Source organism: Puma concolor, chromosome B3, assembly GCF_028749965.1.
Source record: "Puma concolor isolate L17-30 chromosome B3, mPumCon1.1.hap2, whole genome shotgun sequence".
NCBI classification, from domain to species: domain Eukaryota; kingdom Metazoa; phylum Chordata; class Mammalia; order Carnivora; family Felidae; genus Puma; species Puma concolor.
The window spans coordinates 128,003,754-128,019,790 of record NC_141672.1 but is presented as its reverse complement, the minus strand read 5'-3'; the positions used below and the strand labels follow the sequence as shown (position 1 = coordinate 128,019,790).

Sequence of the window (16,037 nt, the reverse complement as noted above, 5' to 3'; positions counted from 1 at the left end):
GCCAACTAGGGAATGCCTCTTGACTGCCTGGCTCTGGAGGCCAGGGGAGCTTGCATTCTTGGTCCCACAGGACTATAATGATCAATGTTACCCAGAAAGGAGCACATGCCCCTGCCTGGAGCCCTGATTTTTGTGACTGCTGCCAGTGGACATGTCTCCATCATGTGGCTCTGGCAGCCAGTGGGATTTGCACTTTTGGGTCTTTTACAGTCACAGGACTGTAACCAAGAGAAAGAGTTCTTGAACAGCTGCCACCCTCAGAGCATAGCAAGAGGCAACAGACCCAGAAGCACAGTCTTTCTGTGAAGGAGGACCGTTAGCTAATCATCACAACTACGGCCTGAGAGGCAGGTTTCTAATTACAGACACATCCAGGGTCTGACTGTAATTCTTTCCAGCGACTGCGGAGGGTGGGCGCTGTCTTTGTGGTCATCCTCTGCAGCACTCCACAGCATCAGTGTCTCCTGGTGGGGAGCTTTACATGTCTCTGGTGCCCTGGTTTTTATGTCTGGAGCCCCAGGTTTTGCAGCTGCTGCCCGAGGACATCCCTTGATCGCCTGGCTCTGGTGGCCAGGGAGGGCTTACATTCCTGGGTCCCATGAAACTGTGGCAATTGGAGATGGCTTTTGGCAAGCTGCCAGCCCTAGGATGCTGTGCAGCCAGGAGACAGGCACAAACCCTCAGTCTTTCTATGAAGGAGACCTCTCTGCTTGTGCTAGAGCCTTGGCTTGAGGGGCAGGTTTCAGGTTGGCATACAGTTAGTGGTCTACAGAACTGCCCTGGAAGAAAGCAGCCTTGTGGGGGCCATCTTGATGTTCTCCCTCTGCCTTTCTTCAGCCTGCCAGTGTCATCCAGAAAAGTGTTTATTCACTTGTCTAGAGCCCTGATTTTTGTGACTGCTACTCAGGGAACATCTGCAGATCTTCCGACTCTGGTGGCCAGCAGGGCTTACACTTGTGGTCCCACAAGACTATATACATTTGCGTATCTTAAAAAGTTGATGCCAGAGGGTTGGCTTCCAGTCAGCTGGAATCTAGGTGCTGAGAACCCCCCTTTGGAACACTGACAGGTTTGGCACATCCTAAACTACTGGAAGCTATTAAAAATATAATAGGCCGTTTGGACAAGCATGACAGTTTGAGAGACAACAAAGAACTGGGGTAGGGGAGAACAATAAGGTTCACCTCCTCTACAAGGACCCTCCTTCAAGACTGGGAGACGTAGTTGTTTCATCTACTGTATAGAAACCAACACAGAGAGTCGAGGAAAAATGAAGAAACGGGGGAATATTCCAAAGGAAAGAATGAGATAAAATCTCAGAGAAAAAACTTAGTTAAACAGAGGTAAGTAATTTACCTGATAAAGAGTTCAAAGTAATGGTCATAAAGATGCTCACCAAACTGGGGAGAAGAACACACGAACACAATGAGAACTTCAACAAAAAGATGGAAGTTCTAAGTACCAAATAGAAGTCACAGAACTGTTGAACACAATAACTGAACCAAAAATACCCCCAGGGGTTCAACAAGAGACTAGATAAAAAAGAAGAACAAATCAGTCAACTCAAAGGCAAGGCAGTAGAACCCACCCAAATCAGAATAGCAAAAAGAAAAAATAATGGAAAAAGTGAGGACAGCTTAAAGGACTTACTGGATAACATCAAATAGCTAGCATTTACATCACAGGGCTCCTAGAAGAAGAGAAAGGGGGCAGAAATTTTATTGGAAGAAATAATGGCTGAAAATTTCCCTAACTCGGAAAAGAAAATGAACATCCACATCCAGGAAGCTCAGCAAGTTCCCAATAAGAGGAACCCAAATAATTAAAAGCAAAAATGAACTACTGGGACCTCATCAAGATAAAAATCTTCTGCACTGCAAAGGAAACAATCAACAAAACCAAAAGGCAACCGGCATAATGGGAAAAGATATTTGCAAATGACATTTCAGATAAAGGGTTAGTATCCAAAATCTATAAGGAACTTACCAAACTTAATACCTGAAAAACAAACAATCCAGTGAAGAAACTGGCAGAAGACATGAATAGACACTTTTCCAAAGAAGACATCCGATGGCCAACAGACACATTGAAAAGATGCTCAATGTCACTTATCGTCAGGGAAACAGAAATCAAAACCATACTGAGATACCACCTCACACCGTCAGAGTGGCTAATATCAACAACTCAGGAAACAACAGATGCTGAAGAGGATGTGGAGAAATGGGAACCCTTGTGCACTGTTGGTGGGAATGCAAACTGGTGCAGCCACTCTGGAAAACAGTGTGGAGGTTCCTCAAAAAATTAAAAATAAAACTATCCTACGACCCAGCAATTGCACCAGTAATTTATCCAAGGAATACAAGAGTGCTGATTCATAGGGGCACATGTACCCCAATGTTTATAGCAGTGCTTTCAACAATAGCCAAATTATGGAAAGAGCCTAAATGTCCATGAACTGATGAATGGATAAAGAAGATGTGGTTTATAAGGTGCCTGAGTGGCTCTTAGGCTCAGGTCATGCTCTTACAGTTCAGGAGTTCAAGCCCTGCAAAGGGCTCTGTGCTGAAAGATGTGGTTTATATATATATGATGGAATACTACTTGGCAATGAAAAAAAAAAGAATGAAATCATGCCATTTGCAGCAATGTGGATGGAACTGAAAGGCATTATGCTGAGTGAAATAAGTCAGTCAGAGAAGGAGAGATATCATATGTTTTCACTCATATGCAGATCTTGAGAAACTTAACAGAAGACCATGGGGGAAGGGAAGGGGAAAAAATAGTTACAAACAGAGAGAGAGGGAGGAAAACCATAAGAGACTCTTAAATACAGAGAACAAACAGGGTGGATGGGGGGTGGGGAGAGGGGCAAATGGGTGATGGGCATCGAGGAGGGCACTTGTTGGGATGAGCACTGGGTGTTGTATGTAAGCAATGAACCACGGAAATCTACCCCCAACACCAAGAGCACACTTTACACACTGTATGTTAGCCAATTTGACAATAAATTATATTTGAAAAAAAAAAGAGAGAGAAACCCAAAGAGACCCATGCCAAGACACATTACAATTACAATGTCAAAAGATAAAAACAAGTATAGAATATTAAAAGCAACAAGGGAAGGGGTGGCTCAGTTGGTTGAGCATCTGACTTTGGCTCAGGTCATGATCTCACAGTTCCTGAGTTCAAGCCCTGCATCAGGCTCTAAGCTGTCAGCACGGAGCCTGCTTTGCATCCTCTGTCTCCCTCTCTGTCTCTGACTCTCTCTCTCTGACAAGAGAAAACAATTTGCTATTACAAGGGAAACCCCATAAGGCCATCAGACCTTTCAGCAGAAACTGCACAGGCCAGAAGAGAGGACACCATATATTCAAAGTGCTGAAAATTCTTTTGACTTAGAATACTCTACACAGCAAAGTTACTGTTTAGAAGTGGATAAAAAATTTTCCAGACAAACAAAAGCTAAAGAAGTTTATCATCACTAAACTGGCTTTACAAGAAATGTTAAAGGGACTTCGTTAAGCTGAAAAGGGCACTAATTAATAACAAGAACACATATGAAAGAATACACCTCACTGAAAAAATAAACACATAGTAAAGGTAGGGGATTAGTTACTTCTTTTTTGGTAGTGGATTAATTACTTCTAAAGCTACTAAGAAGGTTAAAAGACAAAAGTAATAAAAGGAACTAAAACTGCAATATTTAGTTATGGGATACAGAAGATAAAGAAATGTAAAACGTGACTTCGAAAACAAAATGTGGGTGGGAACAGTAATAATGTTGAGCTCTACAATGGGATCAGACTTAAGTTGTTATCAACTTAAAACAGACTGTTTATAGACAGAAGTTATTATATGCAAGCCTCATGGTAACCACTAATCAAAAACCTATAGTAAATACACAAAAGATACAGAGAAAGGAATAGAAGCTTACCATTAAAGAAAGTCATCAAACCACAAAGGAAAAGAGCAAGAGAAGAAAGGAACAGAGAGGAACTTATAAAAACTGCCAGAAAACAATTTAACAAAATGGCAATAAACATATACCTCTCTGTAATTACTTTAAATGTAAATGGGCTAAATGCTCCAATCAAAAGATATAGAGTGGATGAATGGATAAAAAAAAACCAGAACCATCTATACACTAACTATCATAGACTCACAGACTGAAAAAGAAGGATGGAACAAGGGATTTTCCATACAAATGTAAACCAAAGGTGGGGTAGCTCTACTTATGTCAGGCAAAACAGACTTTAAAACAGACTGTGATAACAGACAAATAAGAGTTTTACACAATGATAAAAAGGTCAACCAGAAGATATAATATTTATAAATACTTATGCATCCAACATAGGAGCACCGAAATATATAAAGAAAATATTAACAGACCTATAGGGGAAAAATAAGACAGCAATATAGTAATAGCTGGGGACTCTATTATTGCCAATAAATTGGATCAATTACCAAAATGAGACGAGAATGCCACAAGAAAAGAAAATTATAGGTCAATATCCCTGATGAGCACATATGTAAAAATCCTCAACAAAATACGTGCAAACTGAAAAATTCAACAATAATACATTAAAAGAACCATATACCACGATCAAGTGGGATTTATTCTAGGGATCCAAGGATGGTTCAACACCTGCAAATCAGTCAATGTGATACACATTAACAAACCGAAGGATAAAAATCGTGTAATTATCTCAATAGATGCAGGAAAAGAATCTGACAAAGTTCAACATCCATTTACAATAAAAACTCTCAACAAAGCAGATACAGAGGCAAACATACCTTTACATAATAAAGGCCATATATGACAAGCCCACAGCTAACATCATACTCAATAGTGAAAAACTGAAAGCTTTTCCTCTAAAATCAGTAACAAAACAAGGATGCACACTCTTGCCATTTTTATTCAATGTAGTACTGGAACTCCAAGCCACAGAAACTAGGTAAGAAAAAAAAAAAAAGTCATCTAAACTGAAAATGAAGTAAAAGTGTCACTATTTGCAGATGACATGATATATATACATATATACAGAAGAACACCTTAAAGATTTCATCAGAAAACTGCTAACTGTAATAAATGAATTCAGTAAGGTTGTGGGATCCAAAATCAATACACAAAAACCTGTTATATTTCCATATATTAATAATGAACTATCAGAGAAATTAAGGAAACAATCTTATTTACAATTACATCATAAGGAATAAAATACCCAGGAATAAATGTAACCAAAGAAGTAAAAAATTTGTATATTGAAGACTATAAGATATTAATGAAAAAAAACTGAAAATGACACAAATAAATGGAAAGATATCTCATGTCCACGATTGGAAGAATTAATATTTTTAAAAGGTCCAGTCTACCCAAAGAAATATACAAATTCAATGCAATCTCTTTCAAAATTCCAGTGGCATTTATCACGGAAACAGAACAAGCAATCTTAAAATCTGTATGGAGCCATTAAAGACCCCAAAAAGCCAAAGCAATCCTGTAAAAGCACAAAGCTGAAGGTGTGATGCTCCCTGATATCAACCTATATTACAAAGCTATAGTAATTAAAGTAATACGGCACTGGTAAACAGACACATAAATCAATGGAACAGAATAGACAACCCAGAAATAAACCCACGCATACGTGATCAATTAATTTATAACAAAGGAGCCAAGAATATATACTGGGGAAAGCACAGTCTCTTTCGTAAATGGTGTTTAGAATATTAGATAGCCAGGTCACTTGGATGGCTCAGTCAGTTGAGCGTCTGACTCTTGATTTTGGCCCAGGTCACAATCCCAGGGTCGTGGGATCGAGCCCCACATCGGGCTCCACACTGAGTGTGAAGCTGCTTAAGATACTCACTCCCTCTGCCCCTCTTCCACACTCACCTGTTCTAAAACAAAAAAATTTTAAAAAGAAAGAAAATTAGGGGCGCCTGGGTGGCTCAGTTGGTTAAGGGTCCGACTTTGGCTCAGGTCATGATCTCACAGTTCGTGAGTTCGAGCCCCATGTTGGGCTCTGTGCTCACAGCTCAGAGCCTGGAGCCTGCTTCATGTTCTATGTCTCCTTCTCTCTCTGCCCCTCCCCCACTCATGCTGTCTCTATCTCTCAAAAATAAATAAAGATTAAAAATTAAAAAAAAAAATTAGATAGTGACATACAAGGGAATGAAACTGAACCACTATCTTACATCATACACAAAAATTAACCTAAAATGGATTAAAGACTTGACAGAGAAAGACAGATACCATATGTTTTCACTCATATGTGGATCTTGAGAAACTTAACAGAAAACCATGGGGGAAGGGAAGGGGAATAAAAAGTTACACAGAGGGAGGGAGGCAAACTCTAAGAGACTCTTAAATACAGAGAACAAACTGAGGGTTGATGGGAGGTGGGGGAGAGGGAAAAGTGGGTGATGGGCATTGAGGAGGGCACTTGTTGGGATGAGCACTGGATGTTGTATGGAAGCCAATTTGACAATAAATTAAAAAAAAAAAAAAAAGACTTGAATATAAGACCTGAAACCATAAAACTCCTAGAAGAAAACATGGGCTGTAATCTCTTTAACATAGGCCTTGGTGATAATTTTTTTAATCTGACACCAAAAGGGCAACAGAAAGCAAAAACAAACAAGTAGGACTACATCAAACTAAAAAGCTTCTGCACAGCAAAAGAAACTATCAACAGAATAAAAGGCAGCCTAATGAATGAAAGAAAATACCTTCAAATTATATATATGAGGCTAACACCCAAAATATATAAAGAACTCATATAATTCAACAGCAAAACAAAACCAAACCTGATTTAAAAAATGGGCAGAAGATCTGAATAAATATTTCTCCAAAGACATACAGATAGCCAACAGGAAAATGAAAAGATGCTCTACATCATTAATCATCAGGGAAGTGCAAATCAAAAGAACAATGAGGTATCACCTCGCACCTGTTGAAATGGCTATTATCAAAGCGATTAGAAATAACAAGTGTTGGCGAGGATGTAGAGAAAAGGTAATCCTTGTACACTACTGGTGAGAATGTAAACTGGTGCAGATACTGTGGAAAACAGTATAAAGGTTCCTCAAAAATTAAAAATAGAACTACCCTCTGATCCAGCAGTTCCACCTTTGTGTATTCATCCAGAGAAAATGAAAACATAACTTGAAAAGATATTTGCACCCACATGTAGCTGCAGCATTATTTACAATAGCCAAAATATGGAAACAATGTAAGTGTCCATCAATGGACAAATGGATACAGAAGATGTGATACACACACACACAGACACATACACACACAGGATTATTATTCAGTCAAAAAAGAAAATGAAATCTTGCCATTTGCAACAACATGCTTGCACCTTGGGGGCATTATGCTAAGAGAAATAAGTCAAAGACAAATATTGCATAATCTGTCTTATATATGGAATCTAAAAAACAAACAAACAAACAAGAACAATCCAAGGTCTTAGGTACAGAGAAGAATTAGTTTGCCAGAGGTGGAGGATGGGAGAAATGGGTGAGAACAGTTTTTCGTTTTTTAAATAAATTGAATTAAAAAATTTTTTTTTAAATAAGGTACATTCCACAAAGCTAAAGTGAGTTTCTCTCCGCACCCAAATTTGAACTTACCCGGCAATAAAACTTTAAAATATAGTTTTAGAGTTAAAAGCGAAGATTAAAGAAAGAAACATAAGAGGTCAAAACAAAATTTATAATGTGCTTTGACAGGAATTTAAAGTGTGGTCATCATTAAAATAAACCTTAATTTCAAGATCTAATAAACAGACCCAAGGACACCTTTAAGCAATTCACCTCCAGAGTCAATGGTAGACAAGTGAGGGTACTGATCTACTTCATCTACACTATCATTATGAAAACCTTAACAGTGGTGGTAGAACCTGTTTGCGGACAGGCCCCAAACACTTACCAATTCAAGAATGCAACTATAGTCTCAAAACGATCTTTCTCTCAACAAAACTAATGTTATAGTAAATTTGAATTGCAATAACTTTTATACTTAAAAATGCATAGTATAAGCCTATTATAAGAACAGCAACCTAACATTCACTTGAGGATTTAACTGAAATTTACTCATGTCAAGTTCTCAGCCTATACCATTTGAGTAGTTGTCCATCCTGAAACCAAGCCTCCTTCACATAGCCTGTGAGGCCCTGTGCCTCTCGCCCTCTACCACTGTCCTCCTCACTATCATGCGACAGTGCCCTTTTAATCCTTCCAGGGATCCTACTTCTTCCATCACATGGAGTCTTTGCACGTCTTGTTCCCATTTCCTGGAATATTTTTTTCTTCTCCTTTGGCCTAATCACTTTCTCAGGAATGCCCCCCCCCCCCCACGCCTTGTTTTAATCTCCCTGACTAGATTAAATCCTCCTATCCTAGCATCATACACTTGTAATTCCTAGCATTTACACAGCCACTGTTTATATATATGTGTGTGTATATATGTATATACATATATATGTATATATATACACATATATATATATGTGTGTATATATATATATATATATACACATTAAAATCACTGCCTGTCCCACCCTCAGGATCATATACTTCATGAGAGTAGAAGATGGACTGATTTTTCTTCAATGCTGAAATTTCAGTTCCTAGACAAATGCCTAGGACAAGGCATGATCTCAGTCATGAGATCCAGCCCCGTGTTGGGCTCTGCATTGAGCATGGAGCCTGCTTAAGATATTCTCATTCTCTCTCTCTCTCTCTCTCTCTCCCTGTGTGTGCGTGTGTGTCCCTCTCGCTGCTCACTTGTGCTCTCTCTAAAAAAAATTTTTTCTAAACTAGTAAGAAGAAAATTTTCAGTACTTATTTCTCTATGCTTACATAAAATGAAATGTACTGTATCTAAATACAGGAAGCATAAAAACAGAACTAAAGATTCAAAGTACTACTCTTAACTGGATTCTAATGAGAAAAAAAATTTGAAAAGACAAAAATATACACTGAAACTCATTAAATAGTTCAAATACATAAAATTTAAATCTTCCATAGCTCCTTGAACCCAATGCTTTCCAATAACAGAATGTGAACTAGTGAATACTCAACCTTTCTTCCCACCAAGAAATCTTTGTTACCAATTACAGAGAACCCTTAACTTGAAAAACAAAACAAAAAACAACCCTGCATTAATTATTCACAGTTCTCAGTTCTCAGAGTTAGATGTTACTCCTATAACACCGACTTCTTCAAAGACTAGTGGCTCACAAAGTATAACCTACATCAATCACTTCATGCTGTGCCACTCTTCTTTTTTTTTTTATTTTTTATTTTTTAATGTTTATTTATTTTTGAAAGAGACAGAGAGAGTGGGAGAGGGGTAGTGAGAGAGGGAGACACAGAATCGGAAGCAGGCTCCAGGCTCTGTGCTGTCAGCACAGAGCCCGACACGGGGCTTGAACTCACGAACTGCAAGGTCATGACTTGAGCCGAAGTCAGACACTCAACCAACTGAGCCACCCAGGCACCCCTGTGCCACTCTTCTTAACTAGCTAACTCACTTGCCCAAAGACTTCAAACAGTGCTACAAAAATTCATTCATTTGTAACGCTAAAGATTCATATATATTTCTTATGAATGTTATATTCAAAAGTTTACTTAAAAAATAGCTATGCCACAAGATTTTAGGTTTCTGAGAAGGGCAGAGAATGTAATATTGGACAGAAAGAGATGGGAGGTCTTGTGGGACAGGACATGGCAACTTCATTAGTACCATCAGTCAATTGTATTTATGATGCACACGTTCTAGAACAGCCCTTCTTCTCTAGCAACATGATTCTCTTACTGATGGCACAAATGTAAAATGTCAAGTCCATGAATGCAGTTCAGAATGAGACAAAGATAAAAAGAGAATACACTTAATGTGTCCAGACCTGGTTTTTGTAAGTAACACTTTACTGAAACATATCCATGCTTATTTGTTTGTGTATTATCTATGACTCCTTTCATTGGACAAAGGCAGCGCTGGGTGCTTGCAAAAGAGAATTTATGGCCTGCAAAGTTGAAAACATTTATTGTCTGATACTTTACAGAAAGTCTGCCTTCCCCTGTGCTAGACATGGTTACTTAAGTGAGAACTTTCACATATACACAGATGGATGCAGACATAAAGAGATGGGTATATACTTGGGTTACTAGTACACTTGCATATTTTCTACTCTGTCCCCTCCAGGCCTAAAAGCACATTCAGCACACAGATCTTGGTATTTAAGACCATTCTCCAACAGAAGGAACTAGAGCTCCTTGCGAAAACAGCTAATTCCAGGGCCAGGGCAGGGAAAACAAAAAGAGGAGTTGGGAGTCTTTGGTAGTTCCAGAATGCCAGAAAGTAAGGAAGGAAAATAGGGGGTGAGGGAAGACATTTCAAAACGATACACCAACACAAAAGAATTCATCAAACTATCAGTAAAAATGGAGAAACTGTCAGACTAAAGACACTAAGGAGACATAATGACTAAATGCAATACAGTATCCCAGACGTCATCTTGGAACAAGCAACAGACATCAGTGGAAAGACTATGGAAATGTGAATAAAACTTGCGATTTAGTTAATAACAATACTAATTTTTTAATTTAGCTCAATTTAACAAGGTTATATAAGATGTTAACATTAGGAAAAGTTAGGTGAACAGTATATGTTAACTATCTGCACTCTTATACAACTCTTTTATAAATCCCAGTTTATTTAAAAGTAAAACAGAAAAAACTGGACAAGAAATAGAAAAGTAACAACAACAAGAGTGGAACAGGGGGACTCTATGCTATGGTCTTTTAAGGAAACTTAAGTGTCACACAGCTCTGAGAGCAGAAAATGGGAATAAGCCCTTGGGAGAGAAAGAGCAGTAGGGCAGGATGGGGCAGGGGAAGAAAAGGGGGGCACTTCTGGGGAGATGCTCTATTTGGGTCTTATTATTATAAATGTATAATTAAGTGTCAAGTTAACCTGGCTTGAGTTTTACTTGATGACACTAAATTATGTTCATTCACATGGAATCAGTCTTTAAATTTTTTTTTTTCAACGTTTATTTATTTTTGGGACAGAGAGAGACAGAGCATGAACGGGGGAGGGGCAGAGAGAGAGGGAGACACAGAATCGGAAACAGGCTCCGGGCTCTGAGCCATCAGCCCAGAGCCTGACGCGGGGCTCGAACTCACGGACCGCGAGATCGTGACCTGGCTGAAGTCGGACGCTTAACCGACTGCGCCACCCAGGCGCCCCATGGAATCAGTCTTTAAAATGGTTGGGTCATGTAACTCGGCTGTCTGCTCTCACAATAATTTTCTGCTTATACTTAGTAAGAAAGAAGAAACACTGGGTAGGAGTTGTTAAAGCTACTATGTACTGCAGTCCTGTGGGCCACAACACTAGCTTACAAACAAGAAAGAAAAAGATACAAAATGGCCTTTTCCTAGAGAGCACAGATACATAAATAGAAGAGTCCTGGACTGTCCTTGGTGTGTCTTGAATTAGTGACCCGTGAGGAAAAAAAACACCTAACAAAAGCTTCAAAACTCCAGGAGACCATGAAGTTTTCCCAGAGACCGCGCTCCTGCGCTTCTCAGGCGGCAGAGCAGTGCTGTGCTGGAAGGCTTGCACTGGCTCATGAGAACCATCGAGTTCTTCCTCCCCCCACACCCTCCACCCCCAGCTCTGTGCTCCCAAGTTGACAGCCTGCAATCAGCCCTGGTGGGAGTGTTTTCACCACCAAGCACTTTCCAGCACACCACTGAAGGGAAGCCACAGGGAGGCCTCATAGAAGACAAAGTAGGAAACTGGCTTCACTGTGGGGTACAGAAGGCACCACAGAAAAAGCTATCTAAATCAGAAGATGATAGGTCAAGAGTTTCTACTACCACCTGGGAAGGAATCAAGAAATCATCAAAAAATTTGCTTTCTTAAGACCCTTCCATGTGTAAAAATAAGAAAGGAAATAAAATTAATAAATCTCCAAAAATAGTATAGCTAAGTTTTTAACTTCTGGAGAACCAAAGAATTTCATATTATCTTTCACGATACCTTACACATTTAGAAAATCAATCCATTTTTGATGAATAAAATTTAATTTTCTCATACATTTTATCTTGGAAAATAGTTTAAGACAAAACTTTACTGTGTAGAGTGGCTAATTAACCTATAGAATGTATTTAGGCCAAAGCAGAATTCAATATATGGCTTTACATATGGTGACTGGCTGTCTGGAACTGAGGGGAGGCTCGGCATATGGCACTTTCAGCACTAATACAGGACAGTCATGAGCAAAGTGGGACCAGTGGTTAACCTTAGCTATAGATAAATTCAGGAATTTAAGTGGCCTAAAAATTACTAATGGAGGTTGAAACTATACAGAAGACAAACACATTGTTACTTATATGTAACAACACATGCAACTCTGATGCCCTCGTGGATACTAAAGAGTCCAATTTTGCAGGTCACACAATACAAAAAAGCATGTAATCAAGCAGCACCTCCAGCAGGTGCCACCCACAATGTGGGCTGAAGGAGGGTTAGAAGTACAGACTCTGGGAAGAAACCAGAAGGAAATCTTGCAGGCAGAAGAGGACTGAGACAGAGAGAACATGTGATAAAATAGTAACAAAGGCCTACACAAACAGGCATTTGGAAGGGAGAAAGGAAGCAGCCTGACTGAAGCAAGTATCAACACTGGGAAACGGTGCAGAGGTCAGCAAGGTGGAGTGTTAGCAAATTACAGAGGTTACAGAATTTGGATTTTTATCCTGGGTAAGCAGGATTTTACCTGTGCAGGTTCACGAAGAGTTTCTGAGCAGAAGCTAAGGTACAAAGAGACTGGTGGTCAGAAGTGAGGAAGCGAGTAACAAAATGCTGGCTTATGGTACCGCAGCAGCAGCCTAAGGACAACAGCCCTGAAGGTTCTATAGGTGAGGGACAAACACAATGGTTACACGGTACACTGCACCAAATGGAGTTATAAGTCCTTCGGGGCTTTCAAAAGTAATGTAGGTATGAATTAAAATACTACAGAAAATCAGCCTACAATCATCTCTAAAGCCTATCTACAAAAGGGTATTAAAAAACAACACAAAGGGGCACCTGGGTGGCTCAGCTGGATAAGCATCTGACTCTTGATACCAGCTCAGGTCATGATCTCAGTCTATGGGACTGAGCTCTAAGTCGGGCTCTGCGCTGGCAGTGTGGAGCCTGCTTGGGATTCTCTCTCTTTCTCTCTCTCTACCCCTCCCCAGCTCGTGCTAGCTCATACACATGCTCTCTCTCTCTCTCTCTCAAAATAAACAAACTAAAAAATAAAAATAAAAAACAACACAAAACATAAAACACTTGAGGGGCGCCCGGGTGGCGCAGTCGGTTGAGCGTCCGACTTCAGCCAGGTCACGATCTCGCGGTCCGTGAGTTCGAGCCCCGCGTCGGGCTCTGGGCTGATGGCTCAGAGCCTGGAGCCTGTTTCCGATTCTGTGTCTCCCTCTCTCTCTCTGCCCCTCCCCCGTTCATGCTCTGTCTCTCTCTGTCTCAAAAATAAATAAACGTTGAAAAAAAAAATTAAAAAAAAAAACAACATAAAACACTTGAAAGAGAAAGGGGACCATTAAGGGATTTACAATGCAAGTGAAGACATAAGAACTACAGTGAGGCAGAAAACAAAAACAGTAGATAAAACAGGTCTAAACACTGAATGCGTAAAAAAAAAAATATATATAAACAAGACATGTACTCAACAAAGGCTATTTTCATTTTCCAGATGGCCCATGGTCGTATGCTTTTCTGATCCGATTACAAAACACTCAGACAATGAGTGCATTCATTATCGATCTAACAGTTAATCTCAATGCTGAAAAGCTCTGTTGGCATTATAGATGGGAAGGGGAAAGAGCTGAGCAGACACAGCCTTAGCACAGTGGCTGAGGCTTAGCAGGCACTCAAGGTGCAGAGCAGAAGTCATTTCCTGACACCCTCCCCCCAAAAATCTCACTCAGGTGACCCTCCTCTGAGCTCTCTTAACCTCTGCTCTCCTGAAGCATTTCCCCCAATAAACAGAAACTGTCTCATGACAGGACCCCAACTTTTTTAGTTTTTTACTCCTCTGCCAAACAGTGTGAACATGCATCCAATACCTGAACAATTAACTCATTACTCTTAGCCATAGTGTTCCAAGCCTCAAATCCTCCCTCCCACATCACAGATCCTTAAAAAGATCCTGTTGCAGAATTAGAAGAGACAAAAGGCCATTAAGCCTACTTATTACAAATCTCACAACTTCATGACAAAGCCGCTGGCATTCCACCAGCCTCTGCTTTGGCACAGCCAGCGACAGGACGTCCACTGCTTCCCAAGACGGTCCATTTTCTGGCAGCTGAGTCGCAAAGTTGCTCAAGTTAGGTCAAAATCTGTCACTGTTGTGGAAAGGGCACAGCCAAGGACAGAGCTCTTTTCACCTTACTAGACAACTTCTAGGTGGACATCCAATCCGCCCTCCCTCCAGTTCCAAAGCATAAATCTACCCTAATGTCACCAGGGAGGTCAGGCAGGCCCTGCTGCGTAGTGGTTACAGGCTCAGGCTGGGAGTTGGGCTCAGAATTCTGGCTCTGCCCTTGCTAGCTGTGCAATACTGGGCAAGTTACTTATATGTAACAACATGTGCAACTATAGTTTTCTCATCTGTCACATGAAGATAATAAACTGGTGCTTCCTGGATAACAGCCTTTATGAGGAATAACCTGGAAACTATATATTAGTTAAGGATCTTAGCTGAAGTGTCAGAAACGTGCGTGGAGCTAGCTAAGGAAAAAGAATTCTGTGGCTTTTGTGTTAGCTGGACTTCAAGGAAAACGAAGCCGAGGAGCTTTAACACCTTTGGAAGTCTCCCCCAGTGGTGTGACTCTGCCTCTCTCCAACATGTGATTTCACTCTTCGGGGCAGGTTTTCTGAACTACGATCACTGGAAGAATTACCAAAAAGTATCTCTTTGCTTAGTACCAATCTGAAAATACCCAGAGGCAGAACTGTGCCCATTCTTGCAGTCTGGGACGGGTTGTTATCCTTGCTGGGGACACTAGAACGCAAGGCTGTGTGGGGATTTGGAAGACCAATGTGTCAAAAGAGAGAGGGTGAAGTTTTCAGAAGACAGTGAAATGACTCTCAGGCAGACAAGATTAATGATGATCTCTGTGTAAGTGCTCATTAATTTGCACCTATGATATTATGAAAACCTCATCAAATTCAGATTCCACAAATTAGGTATACTACAAAAACAATTCAGGCAACCAACACAGAATTCCTAACCTTCTTTATTTTGTTAATTTAAAAACTCCTTTAAAAACACAGCTATTGTCACCATCCTTTAACAGAATATATCTACACCAGAAGCTGGAAGGACAAAATCCCAGAACATAGGACAATCCTTTAAATCAATTTAGCTCAGCAGCGCTTGGGTGGCTCAGTAGGTTAAGTGACTAACTCTTGACTGGCTCAGGTCATGATCTCACGGTTGGTGAGTTTGAGTCCAGCTCTGGGTTCTGCAGTGGCAGGGCAGAGCCTGCTTGGGATTCTCTGTCTCCTCTCTCTCTGTCCCTCTCCCACTTGTGTTCTCTCTCTCTCAAAAATAAACTTAAAAAAATCAATTTAGTTCTATGGAAAAAAGCTGCATTTTCTTAATTTGACCAAGGGCTGGTAAAAACTTCATCCAGGTCTGATGCCAGCCAGACCTTGGAAGACAGTGATATAGGTCACAATCTTCCACCTTGTCCACAGGTCTTGCTGTGATCCAGGCGCACTCCTCCCAGCACTTTCCCCATCTAGCACTGAGCTACACTCAGATGCTCAGTGAACTGCCTCACCAGTCCAGCAGCTATCCAAAGATATGAGCATAGTCTGACAGTACTTGGTCTTAACAAATACATGCAGGAACATAGATACACACACATTCATTTAAAAATTCAAACTCTCCCTATTTTCAAAAGGATTGTGGTGATTTTATACATATACAATCATTAAAAGACCAAGATTC

The 16,037-nt window shown here is 40.2% G+C and overlaps 1 protein-coding gene across 2 annotated transcripts in view; it reads right to left on the bottom strand.

Annotated features, from left to right (window-relative positions):
- Positions 1-16,037, bottom strand: part of MTMR10 (myotubularin related protein 10) — a 56,088-nt gene that overhangs the window by 35,879 nt on the left and 4,172 nt on the right. The window lies entirely within an intron of this gene.